Source organism: Stegostoma tigrinum, chromosome 25 (assembly GCF_030684315.1).
Source record: "Stegostoma tigrinum isolate sSteTig4 chromosome 25, sSteTig4.hap1, whole genome shotgun sequence".
NCBI classification, from domain to species: domain Eukaryota; kingdom Metazoa; phylum Chordata; class Chondrichthyes; order Orectolobiformes; family Stegostomatidae; genus Stegostoma; species Stegostoma tigrinum.
This window is the reverse complement of record NC_081378.1, coordinates 50,296,941-50,308,996: the sequence shown is the minus strand read 5'-3', so window position 1 is coordinate 50,308,996 and position 12,056 is coordinate 50,296,941. Positions and strand designations below refer to the sequence as shown.

At 40.8% G+C, this 12,056-nt stretch overlaps 1 long non-coding RNA gene across 1 annotated transcript in view; it reads right to left on the bottom strand.

Moving 5' to 3' along the window:
• The window catches only part of LOC132210967 (uncharacterized), a 61,601-nt gene that overhangs the window by 49,034 nt on the left and 511 nt on the right, over positions 1–12,056 (bottom strand). The gene's annotated exons all lie outside the window — the stretch shown is intronic.

The following is a 12,056-nucleotide window of genomic DNA, read 5'->3' as shown; positions in this document are numbered from 1 at the left end:
TGAACGCTGTGGGCAATTTAGCATGGCCAATCCACCTAACCTGCACATCTTTGGACTGTGGGAGGAAACTGGAGCACCAGGAGGAAACCCATGCAGACACAGGGAGAATGTGCAAACTCCACACAGACAGTTGCCTGAGGGTGGAATTGAACCCAAGTCCTTGGTGCTGTGCGGCAGCGCTGCTAACCACCAAGCCACTGTGCTGCCCCCTCAGAATAAGGGATATGCCACTTATGACTACATAGAAGGAATTTCCACAGAGGGTGGCGAGCCTTATAATTCTCAATCCTACAGGGCTATGGAACCTCAATAATTGAGCAAATTCACAAGACAGAATGGAGTAGCTTTCTGATCAACAACGGTACCAAGAGATATGAGGCAAAGGGGAAAATGGCATTAAGGCAGGCAATCAGGCATTAACTAATTGAAAGGAGCTGGACTGACAGATTAAATGGCCTAATACTATGTTCCAGGAAGACAAGAAATAAGAAATAAAAATAAGCCACAATGCCCCTTGAGCTTGCTCTGCTATTTAAGAAACTCCATGATTGATTCCCAACTTGATCACTAGTTTCTCACTCAATCTCCATATCTTTTGATTTGTTAGAATCCAAAAACATATTGATTGTTGCTTTAAATATACCCACTGAACATACACAACTCCGAGTATAGAGGATTCAGTGATTCACATTCCACTCCAAGTGGGAACATTTCTCAACTCAGTCATCATGGCTCATTTCTTAGGCGGAGGCCATGCCCCCTAGTTCTAGGCTCCAAAAACACAATAAGAACACAAGTCAAAAGCAACTGCTAGTGTGAGACAAGAATCAAACCTCTTCAAACAAAAAGCTGAGATGTGGCAATGGATAAATGGGAAGTATAGGTTCAGACTTATTACCACCATCACAGGGATCAAGCTATTTGTTCTACAGATATTTATTCATGCATAAAGACATTCAAATCCCTCTGTGGTACAATCTTCTATAGTCTTTCCCCATTTAAATAATATGCAGCTCTTCTATTCTTCCTGTCAAAGTACATAATGTGCGTAAATATGACATTTACCCACATTATGTTTTATCTGCAAAATTTCTGCCCGTTCACCTAATTTGTCCCTATCTCTCTGTATATGCATTATGTCATCTTCACCACTTGCCTTCCCACACATTTTTGTACCATCTGCAAACTTGGCACTAGTATATTTACTTCCCCCATCCAAGTCATTAATACTGTCAGTTCTGATAGAATGTGATAGTTCTGTTCTCATGTGATCTCAAGTTACAAGAAAATTGCACAATGGCCGCGCTATTTAACCTAATAGGCCGGAGTTGTGTTACAGCCAATACAGGTAAGAAATATTTGTGTTCTACAAATAGTGTTCTAAATTCTTCAATCACGTTAATGCCAATTCACATTGAAGAAACACAGATTATAGCAGAACCGACTGTATATATTGTAAATATTACTGGTCCCAGCACTGATCATGTACTACTCCACTAGTTACCAGTTGCCATCCTGAAAATTTCCCCTTTACTCCCAACTCCAGTCTTCTGTTACTTATACAATCTTCTATCCACGCTAATATTGTCCCTGTTTAACATCATGGGGTCTTAATTTAGCCTTAAGTACGAGGACCTCATTAAATGTCTTTTGGAAATCTAAATCTATTATATCTATTGATTTCCTTTTATCTACCTACTTGTTAACTCCTCAAAGAACTGTAATAAATTTGTCAGGCATGATTTCCCCTTTATGACTGCTTGATTATAAATGCATTTCCAAATGCTCTGCTATTACATTCATGACATGTAATCCATCAGGCCTTCAGGCCCATTAGTTTCCCAAGTACTTTTTTCTCTTATTTTTGTTGATTTCTCCCCACCCCATTAGCCCATTCATCATCTAATATTTGAGGAATGCTATTAGTGTCTCCTACTGTAAAGACTGATGCAAAATATGTATTTAGCTCCTCCACCATTACCCATTATTATTTCAACAGCTTTGTTCTCTAGGTAGCCTATGTTGACTTTGACTTCTTTTCCTTTTTATATAGCTAAATAGGTCTTACTGTCCATTCCATAGTCCATTCACTCCCTCTTAATATTTTTGGTCGTCTTTAATTGGCTCTTAAAATTTTCTCATCCTCTAGTTTACCACTAGTCATTGTTCCATGTTGTATAATTTTCCTTTCACTTTGATATTACTTTTGATTTCCTAGGTTAACCATAGTTGGGTTTATCTCCTAGAATCCTTCCTCCCAGGGATAGAGATAACAAGGTATGGAGCTGGATGAACACATCAGGCCAAGCAGCATCAGAGGAGCAGGAGCTGACATTCGGGCCTAGACCCTTCATCAGAAATGGGGGAGGGAAAGAGGGTTCTGAAATAAATAGGGAGAGAGGGGGACGCAGATCGAAGATGGATAGAGAAGATAGGTGGAGAGGAGACAGACCAGTTAAAGAGGCGGGGTGGAAGGCAGCAAAAAAACTGCTCAATGTCCAAATGTGACCAGTACTCGTTGATGTGTGGGTGGAGGGGGACACAGGCGAGCCCTTTACTGAGGACTAATCGTTCGTCCTCAGTAAGGGGGAGGTCTGGGGGAATGGTGAAGACGTCAGCTTTCCTGCTCCTAAGATGCTGCTTGGCCTGCTGTGTTCATTCAATTCCACACCTTGTTATCTCGGATTCTCCAGCACCTACAGTTTCTATTATCACAGGGATAGACCTTTGTTGCAAGTTTTGAATTATTTTCTTAAATATCTGCCATTGTTGCTGAAACATCTTTGCTACTTAATTCCTTTTCCAGTGCACATCAGCCAATGCAGTCCTCATCCCTACGTAATTACCCTTATTTAACTTTAACATGGTTATTTCCAACCCATGCTTTTCTCTCTGAAACTGAATGCTACATTCTATCATGTTATGGTCACTGTTCCCTAAAGAGAGATCTTACTCAGAGATCATTTATTAAACATGAAACAAAGACAGAAATTGCGAGAGAAACTCTGCACAGCTGTGGAGTGAAAACAGAACTAGACTTGAAACATTAACTCATATCACAGATGCTGCTACACCTGCTGAGTTATTTTCCAACAATTTCTCCTCCTTGTTTCAGATTTCCAGCATCCGCAGGTCTCTGTTTTATTTTAATGTATTAAATATGCCTTATTATACTTTACCGGGTCCAAAATGGCTAAATTGCTGGTTTTAGCTACAACATATTCATTTAGAATCTGTTCCAAATATACTCTATGAATGCTTCCACATAGTTAGCTTTGCCAATTTGATTTTCTACAACTATAGGCAGCACAGTGGCTTGGTGGTTAGCATGGTTGCCTCACAAGTGCCAAAGACCCGGGTTCAATTTCAGACTCAGGTGACTATCTGTGTGGAATTTGCATGTTCTCCCCGTGTCTGTGTGGGTTTATGGTGGGTGCTCCAGTTTCCTCCCACAATCCAAAGATGTGTAAATTAAGTGGATTGGTGATACTAAATTGTCCATAGTGTTCAGGGATGTGTAGGTTAGGTGCGTTAGCTATGGGAAATGCAGGGATAGGGTAGGGGGATGAGTCTGGGTGGTATTTTCTTCAGAAGGTCTGCGTGGACTAGTTAGGCTGAATGGCCTATTTCCACACAATGGGGAGACTACGATTTTACGCATGAAGATTAACGTCACCTATGATCAATGCACTGCCCTTCTTACAGCTCTCATTGTTATTATTTATTCTCTGATGTACAGAACAGCTACTGTGAGGGGGCCTACAGACTACTCCAACCAGTGTCTTTATTCCTTTGTTATTTCTTTCTTACCTCCACTCTTGAGGATTCTACATTCTCTAATTTGGAATTATTTCTTGTACTTATTCCATGTCATGCTAACAAAGCTGTTTCACTATGGTTCCTGCCGCCCTTTTGAAAAGTTACATTGCCCTGAGTATTTAATTTGCAGCGTTGTTTAACTATGTCTCTGTAATGGTTAGAAGATCACGCCCATTAATGTCTATTTATGGCATTTATTTATTTATTACATTTGGAATACAATGTGTATTTAAGTAAAGAACCATTGATGCTGTCTTTTTGCCATTTTCCCCTCTTTGCTCCTTTGTTTTTTAGAATACTACTTCTACCCTTTCGCATTCTGGGTATCATTATTAAAACAGTCGACCTGCAATAGTCTTATAGTCATATCTTTTTGCTTTATATGCCCACACATTCTCCCAAACAAAACCTCCCCACCTCTAATTGTTTTAAGGCCCTTTCCATAGCCTTATTTAATTGTTCTGCAAGGACATGGTCCAAGCACAGCTGAAATGAAGCCATCCCACCAGAACAGCTCCCTTCAATCCCAGTACTGGTGCCCAGTGCCGCATGAATTGAAACCGGTTCCTGTCACACCACTATTAACTCATGCATTTAATTCCTTGACTTTATTTACCCTCTCCCAGTTTTCTCCTGGCTCAGATCATAATCCCAAAACCCTAAGAAATGAGAACAGAAATAGGCCATTTGGCCTGTTGAGTCTGCTCCTCCATTCAATAGGATCATGAATAATCTGACATTCCTCACTTCCACTTTCCTGCACTTTCCCTGTCACCCTTGATTTTCTCCACTGATCAAGAATCTATCTCACTCAGCCTTAAATATATTCAAGGACTCTACTGTCACAACTCTCCTTGGCAAGGGGTTCCAAAGACATTCAACCCTCTAAGAGAAAATGTTCTTCCTTTTCTCTGTCTTAAATTAGAATTTCTTTATTCTGAGACAATGCCCTCCCATCCCAGACTCTCCCATGCGAGGAAACATCCACTCAGCATTTAACCTAAAAGCTCCTTAAGAATCCTATATGTTTCCATGAGGTCACCTCTTATACTTCTAAATTCTTTTCTGAAATAAGGGGACGCAAACTGTTAACAATACTCCAAATGTGGTCTCACTGGCACCCTGTACAGTTGCAGTAAAACTTCCCTACCCTTAAATTCCTCCCCCCTTGAAATATGGGCCAACATTCCATTGGCATTCCTGAATACCTAGTGAAACAATGTGCTAGTTTTTTTGTGTTCCATGCACAAGTAGCCGCAAATCCCTTTGTGTTGTAGCCTTCTACAAATATTTTCCATTTAAGTAATAATATTCTTTTGTCCTCCCTTCCAAAATGAACAACTTCCCATTTTCTCATATTACACCATATTTGCCAATATTTTGCCAGCTTACTTAATCTTGCAATATCTCCCTATAAACAGTTTGTATCCCTCTTGCAACCTGCCTTTCCACCTATTTTTGTGTCATCAGCAAATGTGGCTACATTTACTAACTTTCTCCAAGTCATTAATATATATTGTAAACAGTCATAGTCCCAGCGCTGATCCCTGTGGAATTGCGCTGGCTGCCAACCTGAAAAAGAACCCCTCATGCCCACTTGCTTTTTCCTGCCTATTGGCGAGATCTCTAAATGTGACAATACGCTACCTCAACACTGTGAGATCTTATCTGATGAATTAATCTTTTGTGAGGTACCTTGTTGGACACGTTCTGGAATTCCAAGTCCAAAACATGTCCTGGTTCCTCTTTATCCATTCTGCTTGAGGCTTCTTTGAAAACCTCTAAGAAATTAGGCAGACACAATTTCCCTTTCATGAAGCCAGACTGATTCTGCTTGATTAGATTATGATTTCCAAAATGTTCCGCTGTTACTTCCTTAATAATTGATTCCAATACTTTTAAATGATACATTGGAATAATTGGCCTATATTTACCTGCTTTTTGACGCCCTCCATTTTGAATAAGAGTGTCACATTGGTAGTTTGCCAATCCTCTAGTACTTCTCCAGAATCCAAAGACTTTGGAAAATTATAACCAAGACATTCAGTCTCTGTAGGTACCACTTCTAGGATCCTAGGATGCAAGGCATCATCTTGGATCTGGTAATGGGCAATGAGGTAGATTTTATAAATGACCTGAGTAAAAGATCTCCAAGGAAAAAGTCATCACAACATGATAGAATTTATTATTCAGTTCAAGAGTGAGAAATGTGGGTAAGAAACAATTGTGTTCAACTTAAAAAAGGGAATTATTGTGAAGTGAGGATTGAGTTAACTAAAGACTATCCTGAGATGACTATCTTGGAGATTTTTAGTTTAGCTCTTAACTGTTCCAATTATTTCAGAGGAATCTGCTTTCCAGTCCTGTCAATGTTGTTAAAGCTAACATATACAATGAGAACTGGACCCTCCCACTCCAATTTCCTCTCCAGCCCTGAGGGGATGTGCTTAATACTAACATCAGGCAAGTACCACAGCCCCCTTGAAATAGGTGCTAACAGTGCATTTGTTTGCTAACTCTCAACTGAGCCTGCATGTTAACCTTAAGACAATCTTGACCCAGCACTCCCAAGACCCTTTATAGTACAGATTTCCAAAGCCTTCTATATTTAGTCAATGCCTCTATTCTTCCTACTGAACAGCATACCCTCACGTTTCTCATATTGTATTCCATTTGCAACTTCTTTGCCTACTGCCCCAGCCTGTCCAAGTCCTTCTGCAGCCTCCCCACTTCCTTGACACTACCTGTCCCTCCAATTATCATTGTGTCATTTGCAAACCTAGCTACAATGTCCTCAGTTTCTTCATCCAGATTGTTAATGTATAACATGAATAGTCCCAACATGGACACCTACAGAACTCCATCCTGAAAAGAACCTTTTATGCCTGTTTACCTACTACCAGTCAGTCAATCCTCTTTCCATGCCAGTATGATGGGCTCTTATTTTGTGGCCTCCTGCGCAGCATCGTATCGAAGGCCTTCTGGAAATCCAAACAGATCACGTCCACTGCTTCCCCTTTGTCTAATTTACTCATTACCTCCTCAAAGAATTGTAACAGATTTGTCAGGCATGACTTCCTCTTGATGAGGTTGTGCTGACTCACCCCTCTTATACCATGCACTTTGCATGCAATCTCATCCTTAATAACCGACTCTCAAATCTTACCAATGACTGAGGTCAGGCTAACTGGCCTGTAGTCTCCTGTCTTCAACCTCTCTCCCTTCCTAAATAGGGGCATTACATGAGCAATTTTCCTGTCCTCTGGGACCCTCCCTGACTCCAGTAATTCTTGAAAGATCACTACCAATGCTTCTACAATCTCCTCAGCTATATCCTTCAAAACTTTGAGTGTAGTCCATCTGGCCTTGGTGATCTATCCAACTCCAGAGCTTTCAGCTTCCCCAACATCTCTGCTCCCTGACCCTCCTGAAGTTCTGATATGCTGCTGGTATCTTCTGCTGGGCAAAACAGTTGCAAACTTCCTATGCAATTCCTCCATGATTTTTTTTTGTTCCCCTTACTACTTCTCCAGCCTCATTTTCCAGCAATGTCTATACTTGCCTCTCTTACTTTTTAATGTCAAAAACCTCTTGCAACGTTCTTTTATATCACATATTTCATCTTCTACCCCCTTTATTGCTTTTTTTGTCATCCTCTGCTGCTTTTAAAGGGGCTCCCACTAATTTTCACCATATTGCATGCTTTTTTGGTTTTATGCAGTCCCTGACTTCCTTTGTCAGCCATGGATATCTCTTCCTCCCCTTAGTAAGCTGCTTCTTCCTCGGGAGTATTTCCACTGTGTCTCCTGAATTATCCCCAGAAACTGCTGTCATTGCTGCTCCACCATCTTCCCTGCTAGGGTCCCCTTACAATCAATTCTGGCCAGCTCCTCCCTCATGTCTTTGTAGCTACTTCTACTCAATTGTAATTCAGTTGCATTTGATTCCACCTTCTATCAAACTGGATGATGAATTCTAGCAAATTATGGCCACTGCCTCTGAGGAGTTCCATCACCTCAAGCTCCCTAATCAAGTCTGCCTTGTTGCACATCACCAAATCCAGAATTGCCTGCTCCCTCATGGGCTCCACCAAAAGGTGCTCCCAAAAACAAAAACTCATATTCATTGCACAAGTGCTTTTTCTTGAGATCTGCTATCAATCCAGTTTTCCCAGTCCACCTGCACATTGAAGTCCCCCATAATTAATAATATGAATATTGTAATAGTGCCTTTCTTATATGCTCTTCCTAGCATACTTAATGAGATAAGCAGCGTAATATTGTTGAAAAAGTCACTAGCACTCACAGAGAGAAACACTGGTTAAATCTCCCCAAAATTGACACTGAGCTGATTTTTAGGAAAGTTCAGCATGAAGGAATGATGCTGTTTTTCCATGTATGGAGACTCACTGACCTCTCTTGTGCAGCAGTGTACTGCAACCTGCAAGATGTTGCTTATATCTGTAGCGTTGCCCTTGAAAAAACAAGTTGGATAAAAGGTAAGAGGCTTGGTCTCTTAATGGCCAGTGCTGTGCAGCCCTCGCCCTTCTCAGCAGTAGGTAAATTTCTGCCAGAATCTCTTCTGTGAAATGCAGAGAATTATTCATTGATTCTCATTGAAATTGAGCTAAAAGAAATGCTTCCTGAAGGCCCTCAGTCAATATAGCCTCCTGTGGCAGCCCTTTACCTAAATTTTACCTCTCCTAAATTTTAGTTCAAACTCCCAGCCACCCCCAAATTACTTCCAATATTCAGAATATGTTTTAATTTTTGATTTTTTTTAAAGTTGCAATTGATTACCAGTACTTTTATTTCAAATATCTTGCTTCTTAAAATTTATTCTGTATTTTGTTTGAAATCTCTGGAATTTATTTTACTGTAAGTTCTGATTGTTTATTTGATTTTTTTTAGTTTGAAATTCTCAGTATTTCATCAGTTAGATATATTTTATTTAAAACTCATACTTGCTTAATTTAAGAAAAACTTAACGTTTCTCGGTTCTCCTTTACTATTTAAAAGGGGCAAAATGGTTCATTTCAGATGCCTAGTACCTGAAATTCAATTATACTTTTCATATAATTTCAGTATTTGTTCATATTGTGTTTCAGATTTCAAGATTCCTTTCAGAACTCTTACACTTTACTTGAAGGCAATTTTCATTTCAAATTGTTATTCTAATTCAAATGCCTAGATTTTTGTATTTCAGATTTCTTGTATATTTACAATTGTTGACATTTTGTAAGGTAACATTTATAAATGATGTTCAGTTTTTATTAGAAATTGCTAGTGTTATTAAGATTTTTATATATTTAATTGCAGAGTTCTTATTTTTTGAATTTGATTTATTTCAGAATAACTCAATTTAGCTAAGATTAAATATATTTCTCTGATCAAGTTTCAAACTTCATGAGTCTTTAATCCAAAGCTACATTTTCCTTAATTGCTCTGACATTTTTCTATCAAAGGTCCAGCATGGTTTTCTCAAGTACCTTTTATTCTAGATATATGTTTAGATAAAATTTCCAGCATTTAATTCCAGATTTAGTGCAATCATTGTTTCAAAAGTCCAGATTAAACTTGCTGCGTTTTACTTTAACTTAAACTATGTTTGTATTTCAATTGGTGTCTCCTAATTTCACATTTCTACAATTTGTGTTTCATATGCCTCACATTTCTACTAAAAAGGCCCAGATTTGTTAAAGAAAAACTCCAGGCTTTATTTGGAATTTCTTGTACATACTGTTTTAAATACTTTAGCTTCTAATTTAAATCTCATGTATTTTCAATTGGAAATCTTCTGTGTGATAGATAAAATTCCATGTTTAAAACTTTCAATTGAAATGCATACAATTTTTACTTATTCCCTTCAATCTTTTATTTAAAACTTCCTTAATCACTATTTCCAATTGATTTCATTTCCCATTACTTGTATCTTAGATCTTAAATTACTTTTAATTTCATATTTCTTGTATTTTGTTTATATATCTTGCACTGAACCTTGGAGCATCCCACCCAAACCCATCCCCCTATAACCCACCTAATCTACACATCCCTGAACGTGATGGGCAATTTAGCACAGTCAGTCCACTTCACCTGCACATCTTTGGATTGTGGGAGGAAACACACACAAACATGGGGAGAATGCGCAAGCTCCACACAGACAGTTGCCCAAGGCTAGAACTGAAACTGGGTCCCTGGCACTGTGAAGCAGCAGTGCTAACCGCTGGGTTCTGGAATAACAGCAACTCATATTCCGCTTGGGAACCTTGCAGCCCAATGGTATCAATGTGGACTTCACAAGCTTCACAATCTCCCCTTTCCCCACTGCATCCCAAAACCAGCCCAGCTCGTCCCCGCCTCCCTAACCTGTTCTTCCTCTCATCTATCTCCTCCTCCCAACTCAAGCCACACCTCCATTTCCCACCTACTAACCTCATCCCACCTCCTTGACCTGTCCGTCCTCCCCCGACTGACCTATCCCCTCCCCACCTATACTCTCCCCTCCACCTATCTTCTCCTCTATCCATCTTTGGTCCACCTCCCCCTCTCTCCCTATTTATTCCAGAACGCTCTCTGATGAAGGGTCTAGGCTCGAAGTGTCAGCTTTTGTGCTCCTGAGATGCTGCTTGACCTGCTGTGTTCATCCAGCTCCACACTTTTGTTATCTTGGATTCTCCAGCATCTGCAGTTCCCATTATCTCTGGACAGACAAAGGAGTTGCTAACAAGCAGCCTGGGAGGGTGAATAGTTGTTAATGGGGGCTGTTAGTGACTAACAACAGGGTATGTGGTAAAAAGGCCTGGTGTGTGAGGTGGGTGGGGGCTGTGACATGGGAGAGTTTAGGTCCTAAAATTATTGAACTCAATATTGAGTCCGGAGGGCTGCCGAGTCCCCAAGCGGAAAATGAGGCGTTGTTGATCCAGCTTGCATTGGGCTTCACTGGAACACTGCAGCAAACCGGACACAGAGATGTTAGCCAGAGAGCAGGGCAGTGCATTGAAGTGGCAGCCTACAGGTAGTTCAGGGTCTTTTTTGTGAGCAGAACGTAGATGTTCTGCAAAGCGGTCACCAAGTCTACATTTCATTTCCCCAATGTAGAGGAGACCACATTGTGAGCAGTGAATGCAGCAGACTAGATTCTTGGAAGTGCAGGGTGAAGTGTTGCTTCACCTGGAAGGTATTTTTGGGCCCTTGGATACTGGGGAGGGGGGGTGGTAAACGGTCAGGTGTTGCACCTTCACCGGTTACAGCAGAAGGTGCCGGAGGGCTCTGGGGAGGTGCTGGGGGTGAAGGAAGTGTGGACCAGCGTGTCCCAGAGGGAACGGTCCACACAGAAGACGGACAAGGGAGGGGAGGGGAATATGTGTCTGGTGGTGGTACCTTGCTGGAGGTGGCAGAAATGGCGTCTGATGATCTTCTGGATACGGATGCTGGCGGGATCTAGGTGAGGATAAGGGGAACCCTATTGCGTGTTGCAGGAGGGACGAGAAAGGGTGAGGGCAGAAGTGCGGGAGATGGGTCGGACCCAATTGTGGGTCCTGTCGACAACGGAGCTGGGGAATCCTCGGTTGAGGAAGAAAGTGGACATTTCAGAGGCTCCCTTGTCGAAGTTAGCCTCATCTGAATATATGCAACAGAGATGGAGGAACTGGGAGAATGGGATGGAGTCTTTACAGGAAGTGAGGTGTGAGGATGTATAGTCCAGATAGCTGTGGGAGTCAGTGGGTTTGTAATATGTGATGCTAAACATTAGGATTACTTTAGGAACAGGTGTGGAATAGATGGACTGCAAAAATCTTGGAGGATCGTAAGACTGTAAACAATAATAGACATAGATGGGGTAACGGCATGTAGGAAATTGAAAACTAATCCAACTAGAAGCCACATGGTTACATTTAATGGGACTTGTCTTGGGAAATGAACTACAGAGTTTCAGAATGTTAAAATTAGATAGAATGGAAGATGACAGTATTGACATGATTAAAGTAGGGAGGTTCAATGGGATAAAGGCAAGCTGGAATTATCGGAGGGAGATACGAAGGTAAAGAAGTCAAGTTGAATTTACTTAAGATGAGATAGTGAGAACTGCAGATGCTAGAGAATCCGCGATAACAAAGTGTGAGGCTGGACGAACACAGCAGGCCAAGCAGCATCTTAGGAGCACAAAAGCTGACGTTTCGGGCCTAGACCCTTCATTTTTCCTTTACTTAAGACGAGTACCTTTATGGAGAAGCTGAT